The sequence below is a fragment of the Sapajus apella genome, unplaced genomic scaffold, assembly GCF_009761245.1.
Source record: "Sapajus apella isolate SASKATOON/1434 unplaced genomic scaffold, GSC_monkey_1.0 scaffold39, whole genome shotgun sequence".
NCBI lineage: Eukaryota > Metazoa > Chordata > Mammalia > Primates > Cebidae > Sapajus > Sapajus apella.
Genome location: NW_022436979.1, coordinates 3,740,879 through 3,754,123, shown reverse-complemented (window position 1 = coordinate 3,754,123; position 13,245 = coordinate 3,740,879). Strand labels below are relative to the sequence as shown.

General features: G+C 43.1%; 1 long non-coding RNA gene across 1 annotated transcript; it reads left to right on the top strand.

Moving 5' to 3' along the window:
- The first annotated feature begins 217 nt into the window (after positions 1-217).
- LOC116565168 lies at positions 218-9,996 on the top strand. Its single transcript, XR_004275288.1, has 3 exons — positions 218-227; positions 2,595-2,605; positions 9,859-9,996. It is a non-coding gene; the product is annotated as an uncharacterized LOC116565168 (long non-coding RNA).
- Positions 9,997-13,245: the final 3,249 nt, after the last annotated feature.

Here is a 13,245-nt window from a genome sequence, read left to right as displayed (position 1 = left end):
CAAACAAACAAACAAACAAAACTGCCTGAAACTAGGTAATTGATAAAGGAAAGAGGTTTAATTGACTCACAGTTCTGCAGGGCTGGGGACGCCTCAGGAAACTTACAATCATGGCAGAAGGGGAAGCAAACACGTCCTTCTTCACATGGCAGCAGAAGAGAGAAGAATTAGCACCCAACAAATGGGGAACAATGTAGACCTTTGTACTGCTGCAGACTTTGCAAATGGTTTTCAAAGATGTTTCCCACCAGCAGCAGATGAAAGTTCTTGTTGGTTCACATCCTTGCCCACACTTATTATCCAACTGTAAAATTTTTGTCAACCTGGTGGGTATGAAATGCATTTTGTTACATATATGTGTGTGTATATATATATATATATATTTTTGGTAGCATGTGCCTGGAGACTGTCCCACTCTGTCATCCAGGCTGGAGTGCAGTGGTACAATCTCAGCTCACTGCAACCCTCACCTCCTGGATTCAAGCAATTCTCCTGCCTCAGCCTCCCGAGTGGCTGGGATTACAGGCACATGCTACCATGCCTGACTAATTTTTGTGTTTTTAGTAGAGACAGGGTTTTACAATGTTAGCCAGGCTGTTCTCAAACTCCTGACCTCAAGTGATCTGCCCTCCTCAGCCTCCCAAAATGCTGGAATTACAGGCTTCAGCCACCACGCCCAGCCTGTTGTATCATTTTTTTAATTAAACTTTTTGAGATAACTGTAGACTCACATGCATTTAGGAACAATACAGAGAGATGCCTTGAGCCTTCTGCCCAGTCTTCCCCACTGGCCAGATCCCGCAAAACTATAGTCCAATATCCCATTCAGGACAGTGATATAGGTACAATCCACTGATCACATTTCCACTTCCCCATTTCATTTATTCTCATTCGTGCGTGTCTTTAGTTCTGCACAATTGTTATCACCTGTGTAAGCTGGTAGACAAGATACAGAACATTTCCATCAGCCCCAGGATTCCTAATGTTGCTATGTCCAACTATGTCACCTATCTCCCATCCATCCTCTCCTCCACCTTCCCCTCCCATCCCTAACTCCTGAGAGCCACTCATCTAGGATCCGTGTTTATAATGTCTTTTATCTAAAGAACATTGTCTAAATGAAACCGTATAGTATGCAACTTTTTAGAATTTGCTTTTCTCACTCAAAACAATTCCCTTGAGACCCATATATCAAGAGTTCTTTCATTTTACGGCTGAGCAGCATTCCATGGTGTGGATGTGCTATATTTAACTGTTCCCCCATTTTCGGAGATCTGAGTCACTTCCAGCTTTCGGCTGTTACAAATAAAGCTGCTGTGACCTTCATGTACAGGCTTTCGTGTATTTTTAAGATGAATTTCTCTTAAAGCTCCAGTTAAACACCTTTTCATTTGTTGATAGGCTATCCAGCTGCCAAAACATCTCTAAAGGATCTTCCTCACGCTTCCTCTGCCTGGTCCTTGGAATTCAAGTCTCTAGGGATGCTGCCCTCTCACTAGCGCTGTCATGGGCAGAAAGGCCCCAAAGATGTCTATACCCTAATTCTGAAGCATGTGGATATGTTACCTTCCTGGGCAAACAAGATTTTGCAGATATAATTTAAGGTGTAGACCTTAAAATGGGGAGGTTATCATGGGTTATCAGGTAACCCCAAACTAATTATGTGAGCCTTAAAAATAGAGGACCTTCATTGGGTGCAGTAGCTCACACCTGTAATCCCAGGACTTTGGGAGGCCAAGGTTGGTGAATCACGAGGCCAGTAGTTCAAGACCAGCCTGGCCAAGATGGTGAAACCCATCTCTACTAAAAATACAAAAATTAGGCATGTGTGATGGCGGGTGCCTGTAATCCCAGCTACTCGGGAGGCTGAGGAAGAGAATTGCTTGAACCTGGGAAGCAGACGTTGCAGTGAGCCAAGATCACACCACTGCACTCTAGCCTGGCGGGACTCCGTCTCAAAAAAAAAAAAGAAAACACAAGTGCCTATGTGTGGGAAGAACGCTGAAGTCAGACAGGTTCACTGTCACTCAATGGCTTTTCAACGTCTCTCAGCTTTTGTATCTTTGTTGTTGAAAAGAATAAACTGTGTAAATTCCTGTTTAGCTTAGCTCACACAGGTTCTGGGGAAATTCAAAGCGATAACATACCAAATGCCTCAAATACAACAGATTCACAAGGAATAACCTCCATACACAAGACATGCTCCTGCATCCACGCTTTTGTCTTGCCTCTGATGCTCTAATTTCTTCACATCCACCTGCTGCACATTCTCCAAGGCCCATCAACCATCTCACCTCTTAGGCAGAGCTTCTGTGACCCACCAAACACAAGTAATATCTTTCTCTTATGAATTCTTGCAGCATGCCATGTTTATCTCTCTCTGTCGGAACAGGATTAAAACTCAGATCTATTTCTGTTGAATATTAGGAAACAATGGGAAGGAAATGCAGAACGTTAAAAGTTCCTATGAAGCCTGGTCCGTTTCACCACTGAGCTCTGGGAGCAGGTGGGAGGTGCCCCTCACCCCTAAACCAGCAGTCTATGGATTCTCTGAATCCCATTCATCACCTCTCAGGACCAAAACTATGTACCAGGATCAGGAGGTGTTATGGGTTGAACTGTGTTCCCCCAAAATTCATATACTGAAGCCCTTACCTCCTCCAGTACCTGAAAATGTGACTATATTAGAAGCTAGGGCATTTAAAGAGGTGATTAATCAAAATAAAATTATTTATTTATTTATTTTCTTTCTTTCTTTTTTTTTTTTTTTTTTTTTTTTGAAGTGGAATCTCTGTCTTGCTCTGTTGCCCAGGCTGGAGTGCAGTGGCGTGATCTCAGCTGACTGCAGCCTCTGTTCTGGTTTCAAGTGATTCTCCTGCCTCAGCCTCCCGAGCAACTGGGACTACAGGCACATGCCACCACGGCCAGCTAATTTTTTGTATTTTTTAGTGCAGACAGAGTTTCACCATGTTAGTCTGGATGGTCCCCATCTCCTGATCACGTGATCCGCCTGCCTTGGCCTCCCAAAGTGCTGGGATTACAGGCATGAGCCACCGCGCCCATCCAAAATGAACTACTTTCTTAACTATGCTTAAATCATTATTATGAATTTATTTACATACTATTTACCTCCTTGGAGAGATTACAACTTCCTGGGGACAACAGCCATGATATCTTCTTGACTATTGAACTCCAGCAGTGAGTACAGGGCCTGGTGCTTAGTAAACAGTTAACGAATCTGTGTTTAATAAATGAAGCCCAGTTCACAAGAAAAATCACAGCTGAGCCTTAGAGATGTGAACCCAAACTATCTGGGATTGGAGACAGGTCTTGATCAACTTAGGAAGTTTATTTAGAAAAGTGAAGGACATGCCCATGGCACAGCCTCAGGAGGTCCTGGCAACAGGTGCCCATGGTGGCTGGGGTACAGCATGCTTCCACACATTTTAGGGAGATGGGAGACATGAGACGTCAATCAGCATGTGTACGTGTAACATGTACATCGGTTCGGTTCAGTCCAGAAAGGAGGGACAATTAGAAGAATGGGGTAGTGGTTTCCAGGTCACACAGGCTAGATGAAAGAGACAAAAGGTTACATTCTTTTGAGTCCTTGATCAGCCTTTCACTGAAAACACAGTTTAGTCTAGCTCAGTGAATCTGCATTTTTAGGTAAACACTAGGGCAGAGGCAGCCATCAGATAGGCATTTGTCTCAGGTGAGCAGAGGGATGACTTTCTGTCTGGGGAAGTGAAGGTAAGCTGTCAGTTTCCATTGCCAGGGTGAAATTCAACAGAACTGTTTTAGGGTAAAGATCTTGAGACCCACAGGAATTTCCTTGTGGGCAAATTGTGAAATTGTGAGGGAGGTATGTAGGTTTTTTTTTTTTTTGAGACGGAGTTTCCCTCTTGTCTCCCAGGTTGGGGTGCGATGGCAATCTCGGCTCACCGCAACCTCCGCCTCACGGGTTCAAGTGATTCTCCTGTCTCAGCCTCCTGAGTAGCTGGGATTACAGGTATGCACCATGCTCAGCTAATTTCTTTGTATTGTTAGTAAAGATGGGGCTTCTCCATGTTGGTCAGGCTGGTCTCGAACTCCCGACCTCAGGTGGTTGCCTGCTTTACTCTCTCAAAGTGCTAGGGATTACAGGTGTGAGCCACCATGCCCAGCCTGCGGAGATAGGTAGCTCTTTTATCTTTGCAGCTATCTTACTTAGGAATCAGATAGAAGGCAGGTTTGCATGACACAGTTCCCAGCTTGACTTTTCCCTTGGTTGAGTGAATTGAGGGTCCTGAGATGTATTTTCCCTTCATAGAGAGAAAAAGAATGTTTCAATAAATCTGCTTCAATTTCGCTTGTTTCTGTAGGCCCAGTCTGAATTATTTTGGACTCCAAATATTTGAGCATTTTAAATAGGCCTGGTTTGTGCAGAATCTAATTTAGTCCCTTCTTGACTTTCTAAGGCAAAATCTAGCCCAAACCAACACTGGTTCCCGCCTCTTTTTCATTCATGGGATAGTTTTCTGGTTTCTGAAGGGCGTTTGGTGTCAGCAGACATTTGCATGCAACTCATATATGTATTTTCCTACATACACATTTACATTTGTATATACATACATTCTTCTCAATTAATATTTTTAATACCCACCCCAAGTAAAAGAATCTTATTTAAAATTTGTTGAGATTCTCAGGCCTGGTGCAGTGGCTCACGCCTGTAACCCCAACATTCTGAGAGGCCAAGGCAGGCGGATCGCTTGACCTCAAGAGTCTGAGACCAGTCTGGGCAACAATGGCATAACCCAGTCTCTACCAAAAACACAAAATAATAGCCAAGTGTGGTGGCATGTACCTGTAGTCCCAGCTACTCAGGAGGCTGAGGGGGAGGTTCACTTGAGCCTGGGAGGGGGAGGATACAGTGAGACAAGATCGTGCCACTGCACTCCACCTGGGTGACAGAGCAAGACCCCCTCTCAAAAAATAAAAGCACACAATTTAAAAAAAAAGAAAATACAGAAAAATAAATAAAAGTAAAAGCAAAAAACAAAATAAATAAATAAAATAGACTGAGATTCTCTTTCTTTATGTTTCCCCAGGCTCCAGGGGCTAAGTCCATGTTTGAGTGAAAGCTGTAAAGTCCTTTGAACTGACTGCACCATGGGCCACACCATAGTTAAGCCATGGTGACCCCTGTGATCGGCATGTACACCTCCAGTTGGCCTCCTGGACCCAGAAAGTCTGAGGTAACAGGGAAACCATAAAAGAATAGCAGCTAGTTCCTGCAGCGCCTGATTAACTGACCTTGTGACATTCTGCCATTGTTCCTGCCTCAATTGATAAGCCAACCTTGTGACATTGGACCCTATGACAACCCCCCACCCCACTTGAAAAAACTGCCCTGAACTGTAACTTTCCACTGCCTATCCCAAACCAGCTCCTATCCCACCGTCCTCTGCTGATTCTCTTTTCCAACTCAGCCCACTTGCACCCAAGTGAATAACCAGCCTTGTTGCTTACACAAACAAGTTATTGTTTAGGTGGTCTCTTCATTCAGAGCTTGCTCAACAACAGCTATCAGAGAATGAATGAGCACAGAATCTATACAAAAAAAAAAAAAAAAAAAATAGGTGAGCACCCCTCTCTCCTCTCATGAGAAATGAATCAAAATAGAAGTTTTCCCTGAAGAAGGACAGACTCCCTTAGCAAAAAGACTACTCCTGTTCTTTTCCTCATATCAGCAATTTATGCAGTGACCATACATTTTATCTCAAGAAACTAGAGATTTTTCTGTTTAAAGGACCAGGGAGAATATGTTTGGCATGAATCCTTAGAGGAGTGGAAAGTTGTCTTTCTACTTGGCCTCACTTATCTGATTCTCCTCCCCAGGGCAGAACGTCTCATGGCCTGGAGGCTGATCCTCCAGCTTGGTACCCAGAAGCCCTGCAAAGATTTAAAAGCTTTGCAAGGCTAGTGTTTGTGGCTTAGCACCAACCCAGCCTGATTTTGAACTAATTGTCCCAGTTGACTGAGATTTCTCTCCTTTTGCTGTTGTTAGTCCCTGGTCGAAGTGTTTTCTATCCTTTATTTCTCACTATATATGGCATTTTCTCCTCAGTATTTTAAATTGTTGAGGATTTCAGCCGTGCCAATATTTATAGATTCAAGAAGCTCCCGCCCCCCTCACCCTCCCAGGTTACTCTAACTGAAGGGCTTCTCTCTGCACCTCGCTTAATTTCTTAGAGGCAATATCTGAGCTCTTGTGCGGCTTTCAAACGAAAGCTTAATTTAATGGAAGGAGATAAAAGAAAAGTAAGAGCATATCTGTGTTTGTGATTTTAATATTTACAACTCAGGGATGGATGTAAAACAGAAAGCAAAGCAATGCTTGCCCCTGTTTTTTATTTGCTTTTCTTTGCTTTGGTGTTTTTTGTTTGTTTGTTTGTTTTTTGAGATGGAGTCTCACTCTGTCACCCAGGCTGGCATGCAGTGGCATGATCTCAACCCAATGCAAGCTTCGCCTCCTGGTTCAAGCAATTCTCCTGCCTCAGCCTCCAGAGTAGCTGGGACTACAGGCACCCACCACCACGCCTGATTATTTTTTGTATTTTTAGTAGAGACGGGTTTCACTATGTTGACCAGGCTGGTGTCAAACTCCTGACCTCAGGTGATCCACCTGCCTCGGGCTCCCAAAGTGCTGGGATTACAGGGATAAGCCACCATGCCTGGCCTCGCCCCTGTTTTTGGTGGGTATTTTACAGCTCATCAGGAGGCACTGGCATGCGCCGTCTCAACTAAAAATAACTTCTCTAGAAGGCAGCCTTGTCTTGCAGGTGCTACTTGCAATGCTGTTTTTAATGTAACTTACGTGGAAGGATGATTATGAAGTGGCCATCAACTTTGCTTCATGACTATTGATCATAACAGTATTTTTTGATGATAACGTGCCACTGGAGACATAGGGGATTTCTATTTCAGTAAGGAAGAAGAATTTATGAAAGTTTCTTCCTGACTTTGATGAAGTGGAGGTCTAAATGCCATCCTAACAGAAATGCAGCCCATATTTTTTCAAGCTACCCCAGGGGGACCACACAGCAAACATACAACAGCAGCTATTTTTTAAAATCTCAGCATTTAAGCTGTAAATATTAATAGTATCTTCTGCTTGTCTAAGCACTTTACCATTACAACAAGATTTCTCATTCATTCTTTTGTGTATTTCCCACAATTACCTTGTGATAACGGAAGAAAAGCTATTATTATTATTTTGAGACAGAGTCTCGGTTTCTTACCAGGCTGGAGTGCAGTGACACAGTCTCGGCTCACTGCAACCTCCACCTCCCAGGTTCAAGAGACTCCCCTACCTCAGCCTCCTGAGTAGCTGGGACTACAGGTGCATGCCACCACGCCCAGCTAACTTTTGTATTTTTAGTAGAGACGGGTTTCACCATGTTGGCCGGGATGATCTCCATCCCTTGACCTTGTGATCCACCCACCTCGGCCTCCCAAAGTGCTGGGATTACCATGCCTAGCTGAAAAGCTATGATGATGTCTGTCTTCCTCATGGCAAAGCCATAGTTCAGAGGTTCAAGGTCACACAGCTGGTGAGCCGCAAAAGCTTAAACCCAGATCTAGAGCTTTCTCACCATATTAATAATGCGCTGTCCTTCAAGTGTAAGCCCAAGCTCTTTGTGTTGCTTTTTCCAGTAATTATGACAGGCAGTATGAACCATAAACATTCCGCAGCCCAGGCATTTTATGTCCTGTGCCGCACAATGCTTAAAAGCCTGCTCCCAGTTGGGGACCCAGTCTATAAATGTGAAGTCAACTTTTTATTTTATTGGCCCATGTGGAGATGAAAACTGTGTTCTTAGTTATGTCAGTGCAGACTTTAACCATAATAGTTTTTCCAGATTGCTAAAATTGCTTTTTAGGAATCTATCCACACTCCTGCTGTGATACAAATTTTTAACAAGAACAAAAATACAATCTCTGATCAGAATAGAGAAGATGGCACTTCACTGCTTGCAGTAATTATGAGGTATTTGTTATGTTCTGTTGAGACTGGTGCCCTAATGATACTATAACCTTCTCTTGTCATCATTCATATTAGCCAAAGAAGCATTTTACAACTATTCTGCTCATCTGAATAATCTCCAAGGGGAGAGCATATTGATTTGGAGTGCTTTTAAAAGGATGGCAATTCATGGATATAGGATGAGCTATGTTCACCCAAATTACAGAGCAGAGATTTTCTTCCCTGGTTGTACTTTTACAGTTTTCCAGTGTTGTGTATTTTGTCTCACCAGATAGGGAACAGGTTATCATTTGCATTCTATTTTAACTTAAAATAATGTCTTCAATTTTCTTCTATTTTGTGTGTAGGATTTATGTGATTTGGGTGTTTTTCTCTCACACTAGGGCTTGACCATTAGGGAGAAAATGTATAGATCCAAATGATATCCTTGACGCCAAGATTTCTTGGATCCATCATGAACACTCCAAAGCTTATGGAAGAGCCATAGGCCACAGGATGGCTAGAGAAGGAGAAGAGGAGCTTATTGGATCCCCTTCTGAATTGGAGACAGGCTTTATGTTCAGGCTCATTTCTCCTATCCATTCTGAAACTGGCTCAAATTTTAAAATAAAAATTTTTTATTTTAAGTTCAGAAGTACGCTTGTGTCAGGGGATTTGTTGTGCAGGCTATTTTGTCACCCAGTTGTTAAGCCTAGTACCCATTAGTTATTTTTGGGATCCTCTCCCTCCTCCCACCCTCCACCCTCCAATAGGCCCCGGTATCTATTGTTCCCCTGTATACGTTCATGTGTTCTCATCGTTTAGCTCGCTCTTATAAGTGAGAATGTGTAGTATTTGGTTTTCTGTTCCTGTGTTAGTTTGCTAAGGATAAAGGCCTCCAGCTCCATCCATGTTCCTGCACAGGGCATGATCTTGTTCTTTTTTTGGCTGCATAGTATTCCATGATGTATACATACCACATTTTCTTTATCCAATCTACCATTGATGGACATTTAGGTTGATTCCATGTCTTTTCTATTGTGAATAGTGCTGCAGTGAACATACACATGCACATGTCTTTATGATAGAATGATTTAGATTCCTTTGGGTAGATTCCTGGTAATGGGATTACTGGGTTGGATGGTATTTCTGTTTTTAGGTCTCTGAAGAATCGTCACTCTGTCTTCTATAATGGCTGAACTAATTTACATTCCCACCAGTTGTGTCTAAGTGTTCCTTTTTCTCTGCAACCTCACCAGCATCTGTTATTTTTTTACTTTTTTTTTTTTTTTTCTTTTGGAGACAGAGTCTTGCTCTGTTGCCCAGGCTGAAATGCAGTGGTGTGATCTCAGCTCACTGCAACCTCTGCCTCCCGGGTTCAAGCAATTCTCTTGCTTCAGCTTCCTGAGTAGCTGGAATTACAGGCATGTGTCACCACGCCCAGCTAATTTTTTTGTGTTTTTAGTAGAGACGGGGTTTCTCCATGTTGGTCAGGCTGGTCTCAAACTCCAGACCTCAGGTGATCCACCCACCTTGGCCTCCCAAAGTGCTGGGATTATAAGCATGAGCCATCATGCCTGGCATGTTTTTTGACTTGTTAGTAATAGCCTGTAAGGAACATAGCTGTGCTTTGTTCAAGGATAGGCCAAGGTAGGATGTGTGACTCAGGGAGTTTAAAGTGCAGGCATATATCACAGCCATGTAGCCTCAATGTGGGAAGGCCATCCCTTTGCTCTAAGTCGGTATTGTCTGTAAAAGGTATAATTGCCCTGCTGACACTATACAGGTGTGCTGGCACCCAGAGAAAGAGAGAGAGAACCAGAGCTGTCCGTCTTTGTAGAGCCAGGAAGAGCCAGGACACAGCTCAGCTCACTTGTGCCCAGACAGAGAAAGAGTTAAGCTGCTGACCCTGAAGGCAAGGGAGAGCCGGCTGTGCAGCTCTGTGTGTGGGAGCTGCTGGACTAAGCAACCGAGACAGGGCAGACCGTGTGAGAGAGCTAGTGTGAGAAAGCTGTGAACGCTGCTGCTGAACAAAGCCACGTTTCATCTACCTGCTGTCTACTGAGTGTTCTTCCAGCTCCCTGCCCCGCGTCCACCCACTCCCCCAAGCCCTCAGCTGGGGCTTCAACCTGACTCTGAGCATGACACAGCCAGAAACTGGCTCAATTTTTATAGTGATAAGGATAGGAGGACTGTGAGAAAAAAAAAATCTTTTCATGGAGAGAAAAGGTTCAATTTTAGAAAACTTTCAAAATATACTCCTTTGAATTGGGCATGCAGCTTTATACTGTTGTTCCCATGATGCTATGGACATCAGGGGACCTGTCAATGGTTCTGAAATCCCACAGGCCTCACTCTTTCCCCTGGAGCCCTACAAAGTTTACAGCAATGAAAGAGAGATTTCTGGGGTGGAAACTCAATTCCGTTTTTTTTCTTTTTTTCTTTTTCTTTTTTTTTTTTTTTTTTTTTGAGATGGAGTCTCACTTTCTCGCCCAGGCTGAAGTACAGTGGCAGGATCTCGGCTCACTGCAACCTCCGCCTCCCATGTTCAAGTGATTTTCCTGCCTCAGCCTCCCGAGAAGCTGGGACTACAGGCACACGCCACCACACCCAGCTAAGTTTTGTATTTTTCGTAGACATGGGGATTCACCGCGTTAGCCAGGATGGTCTCAATCTCTTGATCTCGTGATCCATCTGCCTCAGCCTCCCAAAGTGCTGGTATTGCAGGCATGAGCCACTGCGCCTGCCCCATTTTCTTGGTGGTATGGTAGTGGGAGAAGGGGAATCGGGAGCTGTAGAAGGAAGGAAGAATATGGTGAGAAGGCTAAAAGATTCAGAAGCATTCTAAAACAACAAAGTTGCTGTTTTCTAGTTCTGAATCAAGAAATAGGCCCAGGAAGCAATCAAAACACGACTTACTTCTTTCTATATTAATATCTATAATTATTGTTAACAAGTACTGCACAAAGCACTTTACTTGAATTATTTAATCTGCACAAGAAGTCTTTTAGGTACCACGATTATCCTCATTTTACCGACATGGAAAGCGATGTTTAAAAGAGGCTAAGTAACTTGTCCAATTATACCTGTAAGTTTGGCAGACTCTTACCAATCCCATATCCCCTTGATTCTGGAGTCTACGATTCCACTAGACGAGGATGTTTTGTGGAAGATGCTTCTGCTCTGTGGGCTTTCCTAATTCACCCTAAATACGAAGGCATGTTCCAAAATCTTAACACTTCTCAGGGACTTAGATAAAAGGCAGCCAAGTGTAGCAGAAAGAGGCTGAACTAAGACTCAAAACCTTCCCCTGCAGCTGCACTTGTTAGTCACCTGAACCTGTGCAGCTCATGTGGCCTGTTGGAACCTCAGGTGTAGGGTAGGGGTGATATTTTCTCTTCCAACACGACATCGATTTTGAAAAGCGCAAATGAGGCTGGGAGCGGTGGCTCATGCCTGTAATACCAGCACTTTGGGAGGCTGAGGTGGGTGAATCATGAGGTCAGGAGTTTGAGACCAGCCTGGCCAAAATGGTGAAACCCATCTCTACTAAAAATAGAAAAGATTCTCTGGGTGTGGTGATGGGCGTCTATAATCCCAGCTACTCAGGAGGCTGAGGCAGGAGAATCACGTGATCCTGGGAGGCAGAGATTGCAGTGAGCCTAGAACTCACCACTGCACTCCAGCCCGGGTGACAGTGCAAGACTCCGTCTCAAAAAAAAAAAAAAGAGCAAATGAGGAGAGAAAACTGTATAGATGAACATGATTTGAAAACTATGAAGTGCTTTCTAAATGCATAGTGTGAGAATCAGAGTGGATTTGAGGGGTGAAATCAATTTGGGTAATCTTGCACATCACCCCCATTATGTGGGTGGTTTCTGGGCATTTCAAGGGATTTAAAATAAAAGTTGAATAAGGAAACAGTCTCTGAACACTAACGTATCCAACTTATTTGTCTTTCTTCTTTCCCCTAATCTCTCCTTCATGAAAATTGGTTGAAACTATTAATGCTATATGGGACAGCTGTCTTGAGCTTCTCAGCTTCTCTCTTGATTTCCTTATCTGCTAAATAAACATGATAGTCTAGATCGAGACTGCCAACACAGCACTGGCCATGTGTGGCTACTTAATGGAAATTAAGTTAAATTAAAACTTCAGTTTCTCAATCACACCAGCTACATTTCAAGTACTTACATGAAGCTAGTGGCTACAGCATTGGCAGTATAGAGATAGAACATTTCCATCGCCTCAAAAAGTTGTACAGGACAGCCCTGGTCTAGATAATTTGTAAAGGCCAATCCAGCTCTAGCTCCTATTGAATTAACCTGATTAATTGTTTCTTGTATGGTTGAAATGAAGTCCTCTTGCAATTCATATGTGAATACCTTAGTCAACAAAATATCTATATATTTGTTGGTATATTTTATGTGTTGAATATTTTTGAAATTTCTAACGAAAACATTTCCTGAGACAATATATTTACATTAAAAGTCTGAAACCAGGCTGGGCACAGTGGCTCATGCCTCTGATCCCAGCACTTTGGAAGGCCAAGGTGGGTGTATTACCTGAGGTCAGGAGTTTGAGACCAGCCTGGCCAACACGGTGAAATCCCATCTCTACTAAAAATACAAAAATAAGCCTGGTGTGATGGTGCATGGCTGTAACCCCAGCTACTCAGGAGGCTGAGGCAGGAAAATCTCTTCAACCCGGAAGGCGGAAGTTGCAGTGAGCAAAGATTGTGTTACTGCCCTCCAGTCTGGGAGACAAAGCAAGGCCCTGTTTAAAAAAAAAAAAAAAAAAAAAAAAAAAAAAGGCTGAGAAACGGAGACTTTAATGTGTTTAAAAAGCACCTATGCAACAATTCTGCATGATCTGCACATGTACCCCAGAACCTAAAGTACAATTAAAAAAAAAAGAGGTTTCTTATTTATACCAATTTTTTCTCACTTCCTTTTGAACCTAGAAGGGGGTTTCTTTAATGTGTCTTTGTTGTTCATGTGACCTAATTCTGTCTTAGACAAATAGAGAATGTGGGCACCTCTGCCAAATAGCCCTGCAAGCTCAAACCTGGAGTGGTTCTCTGAGAAGCAGTTGCTTCATGCCTGAAGATTTCCGGCATTTCAAACAGTTCCACGGAAGAAAAAAAGACTACATTTGTTTTTATTCCATTGTTTAACATGTTGACACAAACGCCACTCATTCATAAACTGAAAATAAGCACAAAAATCTTCTACTAC